Source organism: Triticum aestivum, chromosome 2B, assembly GCF_018294505.1.
Source record: "Triticum aestivum cultivar Chinese Spring chromosome 2B, IWGSC CS RefSeq v2.1, whole genome shotgun sequence".
NCBI lineage: Eukaryota > Viridiplantae > Streptophyta > Magnoliopsida > Poales > Poaceae > Triticum > Triticum aestivum.
Window position 1 is genome coordinate 677,053,148 of NC_057798.1, and position 13,669 is coordinate 677,066,816.

Sequence of the window (13,669 nt, forward strand, 5' to 3'; positions counted from 1 at the left end):
CTTTAAATTTGAGTGGAGTTTGGGCACAAGTTCAACATTCACAATACATATCAAGCAAGCATGCAAAGAGTATATGAGCAGCGGAAAGTAAAGTATGCAACTTGCAAGAATGTCAAGGGAAGGGTTTGGAGGATTCAAACGCAATTGGAGACACGGATGTTTTTGGCGTGGTTCCGATATGTGGTGCTATCATACATCCACGTTGATGGAGACTTCAACTCACGAAGGGTAACTGTCACGTCCCTAGCCTTGCTATGCACTTGGACTAGCTTGGTTGCTGCATCATGTCTAAATTTATTTGAAATTTGAAATGGGGATTGCTCAAACCCTAGCACCAGATCAAATTAACTAGGTTCAAATAAAACTATTCTCAATGAACCCAAAATGCCCTTCAGAAAAGTTCATCATTTTTGGATTGGTTTAAAACCTCTGCCAAAAATGATGCACATATTTCTAGGTCCATTTTGGATTTTTGAATTAATTCATAAAGTATTTGAATTTGGGCATTTAAATGCTATAAATAATTTAAATGCTCAAATAATTCTGAAACTAAATGAGGGCTGTTGCATATATTTCAAATAGTGCCCAAAATTATATTCAGGATTTTACAAAATGGATTAGTATTTTTACTAATTCAAAACAGAATAAAAGAAATAGAAAAACTGGAACAAAAGGAAAAGAGAGCTTACCTGTAGCTTACCTGACTGGCCCAGGTTCTGTGCAGCCCAGCTGCCGGCCCAGCCCACTGGCCCCATTGCCAGTCATCTCCCACCTCTGCCAGAAGGCAGAGGCGAGGCGTGGCGCGCGCCCAAGAGCCCTCGGCCACCTCCTGCTTCCACCTGGGAGCCCCGGGCCTTCTACCAGCACCACGGAGACGCCTGAAGCCCCTGTCCCCTCTCCCTCACTCGCTGCTCTCTCCCCCCTCCCCTGGCTCTCTTCCCTCGAGCTCACCCGAGCGCAGCCGTCGCCCCGACTAGCACCACCGCGGCCACCGGCCCTCCCTCGCCCATCCACCGTGTCCAGGAGAATTGTCGCGGCTCCGTCTCCCTCCTCGACGACCAACGCAACCGGGGACGCACCGCAGCGCCTGCATCAGCCCCTTCTTCAACCTACGGCACCTGAGATCACCGGCGACCCCGCGCTCGCCTCGCCGCCTCCCCGAGCTTGCTGACGCCTCCGACGGATCCGCTGTGAGCCCCGCCGCCGTTTCCCCCTCTCCATTTTGTCACTCGCGCGCTGTAGCCATGCTAACCACCGGACCCGAGCGGTCGTGCCGCCGTGGATCCTCACCGTCGTGGCCAGAGCCACCGCAGCTCGTGCCCGCGCATGCCATCGCGCTCAGGAGCGTCCCATAAGACCAAAGCCGCCGCCCGCAGCTCCTGTCGTGCCCCGTAGCACCCCGCGCGCACCTGGCCGTGCTCCGGCCACCGCCTCGAGCTCGTTCCCGGTGAGCTCAGGCCGCCCCCGCCTCTCCCGCTTGCTCCAGACGACGCGGACGAGCCCTGGCTCCTCGTCCGTGGCCTCTGCCACCCAAATGGTCGCCGGAGCGACAAACCCGACGCGCTCCGCCGCGTTCGGCCTCGCCGGCGACTAACCGCCGGTCAAACCGGTCAACCCGCGCTAATAACCCCCCTGTGACACTGCTAACTACCCACAACAGTCACTGACAGCTGGGCCCCACTGCCTAACGAACCACAGTTTATTCCCTGTTTAGTTTTAAATTAACAACAGCGGCCCCACGCGTCAGCTTTGACCAAGCTGACGTGGTCGTTGACTAGGCCCACATGTCAGCGACACTAACCAGCCCCAGTCACTGACCAATGGACCCCACTGGTCAGGTTTGACCTGCAGCAGCGTCTGTTGACCTGCTGACGTCACAGTGACGCGGTGCTTACGCAATAAATCATTTACTGGATTTATTCTTATTCAGGAAATTCCAGAAAATGTTCAAAACTTCTAAAATTCATAGAAATTCAACCGTAAGTCAGAATGAAATAATTTATATATGAAAAATTATCAGAAAAATCCAATCTATCCATCTGTACCATTTTCATGCATGTTAGAACAACTTTTGTTCACTGTTTAGGTCAAATCAATTAAATGTCATTTGAATAATCACATATGGAGTTTGAATTTGAATCTTGTATTCAAACCAACTTCATTTAATCTGTTGCTAGTTGCATTAGCTCAAATTACAGCATCTTGCCATGTCATGATCATGCATCATATTGTGCATTGCATTAATTGTGTTCTTCCTTGTTTGCTGGTGTTTGTCCCCTCTCGATAGACTTGGTTCCGACGATGAGTTCGATGACACCGATGCAGAACTATATTATCTGCAGAAGTGCCAGGCAAGCAAAACCCCCTTGTTCATTCCGATACAATCCCACTCTCTTGCTCCTGCTCTCTTTTACTGCATTAAGACAACAACGATTCAACTGTTACTTGCTGTTGTAGTTGAACCCCTTATCCTCTCCATGACCTGTCATTGCCACAGTAAATAGATGAAACCCACTAGCATGAGTAGGACTTGTTTGAGCCCTGATGTGCCTACTCATTCATGCTTGTTTGTCATGCCTGCTACTTCTTAGAGTTGAGTCAGGTCTGATTCATCGGGGATGAATTGGAGGTGTGTGAACATGTCCTACTGTGTGTGAGCTAAGTGTGTGAACACGATTGGTAAAGGTAGCGGTGAGAGGCCATGTAGGAGTACAGGGTGGGTTGTCTCATTGCAGCCGTCCTCAGGAACTGAGTTCTGTGTTTGTGATCCATGAACAGTTACTACCACGCATTGGAATGCTTAAGTGACCCTCTCGACTTATTAATCAACCTGATCTCTGTCGAGGAGTTGCAACTAGTTTCTGGTGTTTGTAGGTAGTGTTAGTAGTCTACCAAGTGGCACCCGGTACAGGTGGGCTTGGGATAGACTAGGCACCGTGGCAAGGTGTACCAAGCGTAGATCCACCCGTCGAGGTGGGCTTGGGAACCCTGCACACATCGTTTGGGGCCGTGAGCGACACCCCGGCCGGATCTCCTTGCGGATGGAACCCGAATAGGCAATAAACCTGGACGAGAGACTTGTGTGGTTAGTCAGGTCGTGGCCAACTCCCTCGCCAGGCTTCCGCTTGAAGGTTGCCGAGATACACGAGATGTACATGGCGGTAAGTGGCGAGAGCGTGTGTGAAGAAGTACACCCCTGCGGGGTTAATTTGATCTATTCGAATAGCCGTGTCCGCGGTAAAGGACTTCTGGGTTGCCTGTACAGTTCATAAACAAGTGAAAGTGGATACTCTAAAATACGCAAGATAAGCGTGAGTGCTATGGATGGCGTTCTCGTAGGGAGACGGGGGCAGATCCATAGTGGTGTATTGATATTGTGAATATGTGGACTCGTGTGCGCCACCTCAAAAGTGTTACTTGCAGTCGTAGTTCAGGATAGCCACTAAGTCAAAGCTGGCTTGCTGTAGTTAAACCCCACCATCCCTTTGTTGATAATGATGCATATGTAGATAGTTCTGATGTAAGTCTTGTTGGGTACATTTGTACTCACGTTTGCCTATTTTCCGTTTTTGCAGAGATTTCCGTCTCACTAGTAGTTCCGCGTGGACTTCGACGTTTAGCTTGTTACCTCAGCTACGATCTTGTGCCCTGCCCCTCGGCAGGATCTGGTAGATAGTCAGGCTTCTCAGCCTTTTTCATTTGTAGATGTCTGTACTCAGACATGTTAAGCTTCCGCGTGTGCTTTGACTTGTATGCTCTGAATGTTGGGTCATGAGACCCATGATTGTAATATCTCGCTCCTCGGAGCCTATTGAATAAAATACTTGAGATGTAGAGTCATGTTGTGATGCCATGTTGTATTTGCACATATCGAGCATATTGTGTGTATGTTATTGAAATGCTTGGTATGTGTGGGATCTGACTATCTAGTTGTTTATCCTTAGTAACCTCTCTTACCGGGAAATGTCTCCTAGTGCTTCCACTGAGCCATGGTAGCTTGCTACTGCTCCGGAACACTTAGGCTGGCCGGCATGTGTCCTTCTTCGTTCCTGTGTCTGTCCCTTCGGGGAAATGTCACGCAATGAATACCGGAGTCCTGTTAGCCCGCTACAGCCCGGTACACCGGAGTCCTGTTAGCCCAGTGCTACAGCCTGGATTCACTCGCTGATGACCGACATGTTCGATTCTGGGTCATGGATGCCTATCCCTGTAAGTTTGTGCCACTTTGGGTTTACGACTAGCCATGTCAGCCCGGGCTCCTTATCATATGGATGCTAGCGACACTATCATATACGTGTGCCAAAAGGTGCAAACGGTCCCGAGCAAAGGTAAGGCGACACCCGTGGGAATACCGTGCGTGAGGCCGCAAAGTGATATGAGGTGTTACATGCTAGATCGATGTGGCATTGAGTCGGGGTCCTGACAGCTTTGGTATCAGAGATTGACTGCCTGTATGATTACCAAGTCAAACTGGTCGAAGTTGAGTCTAGAAATTCTTTAGTTATATAAGGGAATTGATTGTGGGATGGAACGTAAGGCTCTTTTTACTCCTTTACCTTATGTCCTTCTGATCTGAGTCACCCTCTTCTTCTCTACGGGGTTAAGAGCTAGGCCTTCTCTTCTTTCTATCAGGATCACGTGTTACTAATCCGTAGACTTATAGAATTGTTGGACTTAAGCCTCGGTTCAGCTCCTACTACTTCCGTATCTTAACTGTTGATCTCGAAACCTTGATATTGTGCTTCTGAGTGGCTATGCCACCATTTTGTAGCATGTCTCCAATCTTTTTGAGCATTTACAGCCGTTATGCTGTCCAAGTCATCCCAGGTTTCTAAACAATCTGATGCACTTGCAAATCCTTTCCCTCTGGTTTTGATGTTCCTTTGGGCCAGGTTAATCACACTAATTCCTAAGTTGAGGTATTCTATTACCTCGACATATATGTTGGAGTTATTATTATGACCCTAGGTGTTTTAGAGTGTCATCTAGTAATGTGGCCATGATTTGTGTCCCAGTGTGATGATTCTGGCCTTTATTCTCCAAAGCATCCCGTGATGCCACCTAGTAGTAGGTATTCTACCCCTTGGGTTTTGAACCCGAGATTCACCCTACTTACCTCATGTTGATAGCGTTTGCTAGTTCCTTTAGGATATTAGTAACCTTTGCAATAGTCCTCGAGGTTCGTGGTATTACCTTCATCCAAATACCATGAACCATTCTTGGCAAGGAGTTCTTTTGAACCAAAAGATCACAACCAGAATGCTCTTGATGAGTTCTCCATTCTATATTGTGAATCTGCCAGTTCTACCTTCAGCATGGGTTATCCCGAAGAAATATGTTGAACTTGTTCGACATACTAATCTATGCATCCACAACTCAGAAAGATATATGTTCCTTTGAGTTGTCCCTCTGTAGTTGTATTCCGATCCTTATCTATCAGTTGATAGCCAAGTTTATGGCGTGCATTCGTGTTATCGATGCCTATTATTCTTGTGTTCCATCGAGCCATTCTATTCTGGAATGACTAGGAGAAACAAACTCCAACACCTCATCCATTTCTTGGACTGGTCAAAGTAGTTGTATTCCGCAGATCAAAAAGCCAATCCAGCTTTTGTTCTGTTCTACCTCGGAGTATTACCCTCTTTATGTCAGGATTGTCATAGGAATTGCAGCATCTCTCATGAATTCTTGACGTAGTGATACTCTCTCCATCATTATTCATTTCTCGGTTCCCGTGTTGTTGCAACCGGAATGTCGACAAGTGAATCGTGATGTGTGAAATCAATACTCCTAGCAACCTTGTTGCTTGGTAGTTAAAGGACAATAATTTCATTCTTAGCATGTTGGTTCTTAAATCATCATTGTAAGATAGATCGTGCTACCTAGTCCTTATTTTCGGTGCACCTTTCGATCAATGAGTTAGGGCTATGCCAATCCCTTGCTTATTTGATCATCTCGTCTTGCCCTGAAAAGCAAGATTGTTCTCGAACTTAATAGCATATCAGTGGTTCGTGATTTTCCGAATATCTTCTCGGAAGTATCACCAGGTTGTCACCTGACCGCTATGTTGAGTTCGTGATCAAGTTGGTTTCTTGTAAACCGGCCATTCTCCAAGAATCTGTGTTGCATACCCCTGAGCTGGTTGGTCAAGCTAAACAACAACTTGGAGAGTTGGAGGATAAAAGCTTACCTAACTTAGTTCATTTCAAAGGGGTATCCTTTGTGTGTGTGTTGAAGAAAGTTGATATTTTCATCGACTGGCCCTCGTGATCAGTTAATGGACCTATCATCTTGTCCAACCTTTGATTTGGGTGTGGGCTATCCTCAAATCAAGTCAGAACCAACGACGCTCGTAATGTTGTCTTACTCGTGGTTGGTCCCTCGAGCATACACCATTACATCTTTTGGTCTGACCAATGCTATCACCTTGTTCACCTAGTCATGGAATTCCATTTTATGGAAATTTCGATAACTTGTTGTTGAGCCCATTGACAACATCCTTATCTTCTCCATGATTTTGTCGGACATCAAGCTAGTGTTGGGAACTTGTGTAAGCATTTCTTCGTGTTTCATTCATGAAGCATATGTTTGGATGAAAGAAGTGACTACCTCTAATTCACGTGTATTAGTGAAAGTTGCCGCCGTGAATTCAAGAAAGTTTGTTTTGCCTCCTTTAGAATCATCCCAAATCAGTCATGCATACGTGCGAAGTATTCTGTGGTTTGGAGACTTGCAACCTTCATTCCATATGTATCCCTAGCACACCAAGCCACTGATTTATTTGTTCAAGGAGAAGAAGTTTCTTCTTAAGAGCTAGACTTATGTAAGAACTCCGATATCCTCAATGATGGTTCCCCACCTGAACTCGGTAGTGTTTTATTATAAGACTACTACGTGGTCATGCTTGTCTGGGACAACGTGTTCACATGTGTTTAGCAGAACCAGCTCATGTTTTGGAGCTTGCTATCGCAGTTCATTCCCCGAGAATCTTGCAACGTCATCTCGTCAATTTGTGTTGCAAACTTTCATTTTTCATCCTAGACTTGATGGGTCTGGAATATCCTAACACCAACCAGATCTGAATCTCAGGCAGATATGATGGTTGGAGCATTTTCCAAGAACTATAATATTGGTCTCTCGATAACCGGTAAAGTGGATGTCCTGGCCAACACACCCAGCCGGAAGACCTATTATTGTAGTATCTCGATTGAAGAAAGTTGGCCACATCCCATAAAGATTTCGTAGGATTTATTTCCCAGTTGTCCCTTATGGATTTTTGTGCTCCCGAAGTCCGGCCTTTTACTTGATGTTCTAGATATCAAACCATATCTATGAATGGGTTACGCTAGCACATCAAGGAGAGCATTAGAAGCGGAGTGCTAAATGTCTCTTGGTCGATCATCCAGATTTTGTTCCCTTGGCCCCGCTAAGGTGAAATCTGAGAAGGTTATCTTCCTTTGCCTCTGCATCGTCCATCGCTGTTCATCATGGTAGTACGTTGTGTTGCCAGGACCCTTGACATGGATATTGGTAAAACCTTGATGAATATGGAAATGCTCAATTCTTGAGAGCACGCACAAGCGCTAGGTGTTATCATCGGCACTAACTGGGATTGCTCTCAGTTTCCTCGGTTATGCTATAACTTCTCAAACAGTGGACTCACTCTCTACTGTTGAGCTTCTCCCCAGTTACTAAAATTATCCCTTGTGTTGTTTTCAACAAGGTAATCCACATCATCCATTCTAATCTGGGTATGCCATTCTACCGAACCCCTCCAAATGATCGCTCGAGAATTGCCTTAGGCTGGTATAAAGAGTTTCAATGATCTCTGAATCAAAGGTAATTCTTTTTGCCACTTAAGGGGATATTTCTACGAGTCACCTTCCCGAAGGTGCCCTGTTATGGTATCATGGCAACCCAACTCCTCGCTACGTCGACAACGGTTCACCACCCTCTTAAGCATGGAATTGTTGTCTACCTAGTGAACCCTCGTCATTTGTTCCACTCCATCCCTCTAAATGTGTGTTTCGTGTCTCAGCTCGAGTGTGTTGGCGAACGTAGTAATTTCAAAAAAATTCCTACGCACACGCAAGATCATGGTGATGATATAGCAACGAGAGGGGAGAGTGTCCATCCACGTACCCTCGTAGACCGTAAGCGGAAGCGTTAGCACAACGCGGTTGATGTAGTCGTACATCTTCACGACCCGACCGATCCAAGCACCGAACGTACGGAGCCTCCGAGTTCAGCACACGTTCAGCTCGATGACGATCTCCGGCCCTCCGATCCAGCAAAGGCTACGGAGATGAGTTCCATCAGCACGACGGCGTGGTGACGATGATGATGTTCTACCGGTGCAGGGCTTCGCCTAAACTCCGCGAAGATATGACCGAGGTGGAATATGGTGGAAGGGGGCACCGCACACTGCTGAGGAACGATCTGTAGATCAACTTGTGTCTATGGGGTGCCCCCCGCCCCCGTATATAAAGGAGGGAGGGGGGAGGTGCGGCCGGCCCCCTAGGGGTGCGCCTGGAGGAGTCCTACTCCCACCGGGAGTAGGACTCCCCCCTCTTGCCTTGGTGGAGAAGGAAAGGGGGGAGGGAAAAGAGGAAAGGGGGGCGCCGCCCCCCCCCCCTTCCATGTCCTATTCGGACTAGGGGGGAGGGGGCGCGCGGCCTGCCCTGGCCGGCCCTCCTCTTCTCAATCTTGGCCCACTAAGGCCCAATATCCCCCGGGAGGGTTCCGGTAACCCCCCGGTGTTCCGGTAAAATCCCGATTTCACCCGGAACCATTCCGATGTCCAAACATAGGCTTCCAATATATCAATCTTTATGTCTCGACCATTCTGAGACTCCTCGTCATGTCCGTGATCACATCCGGGACTCCGAACAAACTTCGGTACATCAAAACTTATAAAGTCATAATAAAACTATCATCGAAACGTTAAGCGTGCGGACCCTACGGGTTCGAGAACTATGTAGACATGACCTAAAACCATTCTCGGTCAATAACCAATAGCGGGACCTGGATGCCCATATTGGTTCCTACATATTCTACGAAGATCTTTATTGGTCAAACCGCATAACAACATACGTTGTTCCCTTTGTCATCGGTATGTTACTTGCCCGAGATTTGATCGCCGGTATCCAATACCTAGTTCAATCTCGTTACCGGCAAGTCTATTTACTCGTTCTGTAATATGTCATCTCATAACTAACTCATTAGTTATAATGCTTGCAAGGCTTAAGTGATGAGTATTACCGAGAGGGCCCAGAGATACCTCTCCGACAATCGGAGTGACAAAACCTAATCTCGAAATACGCCAACTCAACATGTACCTTCGGAGACACCTATAGTACTCCTTTATAATCACCCAGTTACGTTGTGATGTTTGGTAGTACCCAAAGTGTTCCTCCGGTAAACGGGAGTTGCATATTTCTCATAGTTACATGAACATGTATAAGTCATGAAGAAAGCAATAGCAGAATACTAAACGATCATGTGCTAAGCTAACGGGATGGGTCATGTCAATCACATCATTCTCCTAATGATGTGATCCCATTAATCAAATGACAACACATGTCTATGGTTAGGAAACATAACCATCTTTGATAATGAGCTAGTCAAGTAGAGGCATACTAGTGACTATATGTTTGTCTATATATTCACACATGTATCATGTTTCCGGTTAATACAATTCTAGCATGAATAATAAACATATATCATGATATGAGGAAATAAATAATAACTTTATTATTGCCTCTAGGGCATATTTCCTTCAGTCTCCCACTTGCACTAGAGTCAATAATCTAGATTACATAGTAATGATTCTAACACCCATGGAGTCTTGGTGCTGATCATGTTTTGCTCGTGAGAGAGGCTTAGTCAACGGGTCTGCAACATTCAGATCCGTATGTATCTTGCAAATCTCTATGTCTCCCACTTGGACTTGGTCCCGAATGGAATTGAAGCGTCTCTTGATGTGCTTGGTCCTCTTGTGAAATCTGGATTCCTTTGCCAAGGCAATTGCACCAGTATTGTCACAGAAGATCTTCATTGGTCCCGATGCACTAGGTATGACACCTAGATCGGAAATGAACTCCTTCATCCAGACTCCTTCATTCGCTGCTTCAGAAGCAGCTATGTACTCCGCTTGACATGTAGATCCCGCCATGATGCTTTGTTTAGAACTGCACCAACTTACAGCTCCACCGTTTAATATAAACACGTATCCGGTTTGCGGTTTAGAATCGTCCGGATCAGTGTCAAAGCTTGCATCGACGTAACCTTTTACGACTAGCTCTTTGTCACCTCCATATACGAGAAACATATCCTTAGTCCTTTTCAGGTATTTCAGGATGTTCTTGACCGCTGTCCAGTGATCCACTCCTGGAGTACTTTGGTACCTTCCTGCCAAGCTTATTGCTAAGCATACATCAGGTCTGGTACACAGCATTGCATACATGATAGAGCCTATGGCTGAAGCATAGGGAACATCTTTCATTTTCTCTCTATCTTCTGTTGTGGTCGGGCATTGAGTTTGACTCAACTTCACACCTTGTAGCACAGGCAAGAATCCTTTCTTTGCCTGATCCATTTTGAACTTTTTCAAAATTTTGTCAAGGTAAGTGCTTTGTGAAAGTCCTATTAAGCGTCTTGATCTATCTCTATAGATCTTGATGCCTAATATATAAGCAGCTTCACCGAGGTCTTTCATTGAAAAACTTTTATTCAAGTATCCCTTTATGCTATCCAGAAATTCTATATCATTTCCAATTAACAATATGTCATCTACATATAAAACTAGAAATGCTACAGAGCTCCCACTCACTTTCTTGTAAATACAGGCTTCTCCAAAAGTCTGTATAAAACCATATGCTTTGATCACACTATCAAAGCGTTTATTCCAACTCCGAGATGCTTGCACCAGTCCATAAATGGAACGTTGGAGCTTGCACACTTTGTTAGCACCTTTTGGATCAACAAAACCTTCCGGCTGCATCATATACAACTCTTCTTCTAGAAATCCATTCAAGAATGCAGTCTTGACATCCATTTGCCAAATTTCATAATCATGAAATGCAGCAATGGCTAACATGATTCGGATAGACTTAAGCATCGCTACGGGTGAGAAAGTCTCATCGTAGTCAACCCCTTAAACTTGTCGAAAACCTTTTGCAACAAGTCGAGCTTTATAGACAGTTACATTACCATCAGCGTCAGTCTTCTTCTTAAAAATCCATTTATTCTCAATGGCTTGCCGATCATCAGGCAAGTCAACCAAAGTCCATACTTTGTTTTCATACATGGATCCCATCTCAGATTTCATGGCCTCTAGCCATTTTGCGGAATCTGGGCTCATCATCGCTTCCTCATAGTTCGTAGGTTCATCATGGTCAAGTAACATGACTTCCAGAATAGGATTACCATACCACTCTGGTGCGGATCTTACTCTGGTAGACCTACGAGGTTCTGTAGAAACTTGATCTGAAGTTTCATGATCAATATCATTAGCTTCCTCACTGATTGGTGTAGTTGTCACAGGAACCGGTTCTTGTGATGAACTACTTTCCAATAAGGGAGTAGATACAGTTAGCTCATCAAGTTCTACTTTCCTGCCACTCACTTCTTTCGAGAGAAACTCCTTCTCTAGAAAGGATCCGAATTTAGCAACGAAAATCTTGCCCTCAGATATGTGATAGAAGGTGTACCCAATAGTCTCCTTTGGGTATCCTATGAAGACACATTTCTCTGATTTGGGTTCGAGCTTATCTGGTTGAAGTTTCTTCACATAAGCATCGCAGCCCCAAACTTTAAGAAATGACAACTTTGGTTTCTTGCCAAACCATAGTTCATAAGGCGTCGTCTCAACGGATTTTGATGGTGCCCTATTTAACGTGAATGCGGCCATCTCTAAAGCATAACCCCAAAACGATAGCGGTAAATCAGTAAGAGACATCATAGATCATACCATATCAAGTAAAGTACGATTACGACGTTCGGACACACCATTTCGTTGTGGTGTTCCAGGTGGCGTGAGTTGTGAGACTATCCCGCATTGTTTCAAGTGTAGACCAAACTCGTAACTCAAATATTCTCCTCCACGATCAGATCGTAGAAACTTTATTTTCTTGTTACAATGATTTTCCACTTCACTCTGAAATTCTTTGAACTTTTCAAATGTTTCAGACTTGTGTTTCAATAAGTAGATATACCCATATCTGCTTAGATCATCTGTGAAGGTGAGAAAATAACGATATCCGCCACGAGCCTCAACATTCATTGGACCACATACATCTGTATGTATGATTTCCAACAAATCTGTTGCTCTCTCCATAGTACCGGAGAACGGCGTTTTAGTCATCTTGCCCATAAGGCACGGCTCGCAAGTACCAAGTGATTTATAATCAAGTGATTCCAAAAGCCCATCAGTATGGAGTTTCTTCATGCGCTTTACACCGATATGACCTAAACGGCAGTGCCACAAATAAGTTGCACTATCATTATCAACTCTGCATCTTTTGGTTTCAACACTATGAATATGTGTATCACTACTATCGAGATTTAATAAAAATAGACCACTCTTCAAGGGTGCATGACCATAAAAGATATTACTCATATAAATAGAACAACCATTATTCTCTGATTTAAATGAATAACCGTCTCGCATCAAACAAGATCCAGATATAATGTTCCTGCTCAACGCTGGCACCAAATAACAATTATTTAGGTCTAATACTAATCCCGATGGTAGATGTAGAGGTAGCGTGCCGACCGCGATCACATCGACTTTGGAACCATTTCCCACGCGCATCGTCACCTCGTCCTTAGCTAATCTTCGCTTAATCCGTAGTCCCTGTTTCGAGTTGCAAATATTAGCAACAGAACCAGTATCAAATACCCAGGTGCTCCTGCGAGCATTAGTAAGGTACACATCAATAACATGTATATCACATATACCTTTGTTCACTTTGCCATCCTTCTTATCCGCCAAATACTTGGGGCAGTTCCGCTTCCAGTGTCCAGTCTGCTTGCAGTAGAAGCACTCAGTTTCAGGCTTAGGTCCAGACTTGGGTTTCTTCTCTTGAGCAGCAACTTGCTTGCCGTTCTTTTTGAAGTTCCCCTTCTTCTTCCCTTTGCCCTTCTTCTTGAAACTAGTGGTTTTGTTAACCATCAACACTTGATGCTCTTTCTTGATTTCTACCTCCGCGGCTTTCAGCATCGCGAAGAGATCGGGAATAGTCTTGTTCATCCCTTGCATATTATAGTTCATCACGAAGCTCTTGTAGCTTGGTGGCAGTGATTGGAGAATTCTGTCAATGACACTATCATCAGGAAGATTAACTCCCAGTTGAATCAAGTGATTATTATACCCAGACATTTTGAGTATGTGTTCACTGACAGAACTATTCTCCTCCATCTTGCAGCTATAGAACTTATTGGAGACTTCATATCTCTCAATCCGGGCATTTGCTTGAAATATTAACTTCAACTCCTGGAACATCTCATATGCTCCATGACGTTCAAAACGTCGTTGAAGGCCCGGTTCTAAGCCGTAAAGCATGGCACACTGAACTATAGAGTAGTCATCGGCTTTGCTCTGCCTGACGTTCTTAACGTCGTTAGTTGCATCAGCAGCAGGCCTGGCACCTAGCGGTGCTTCCAGGAC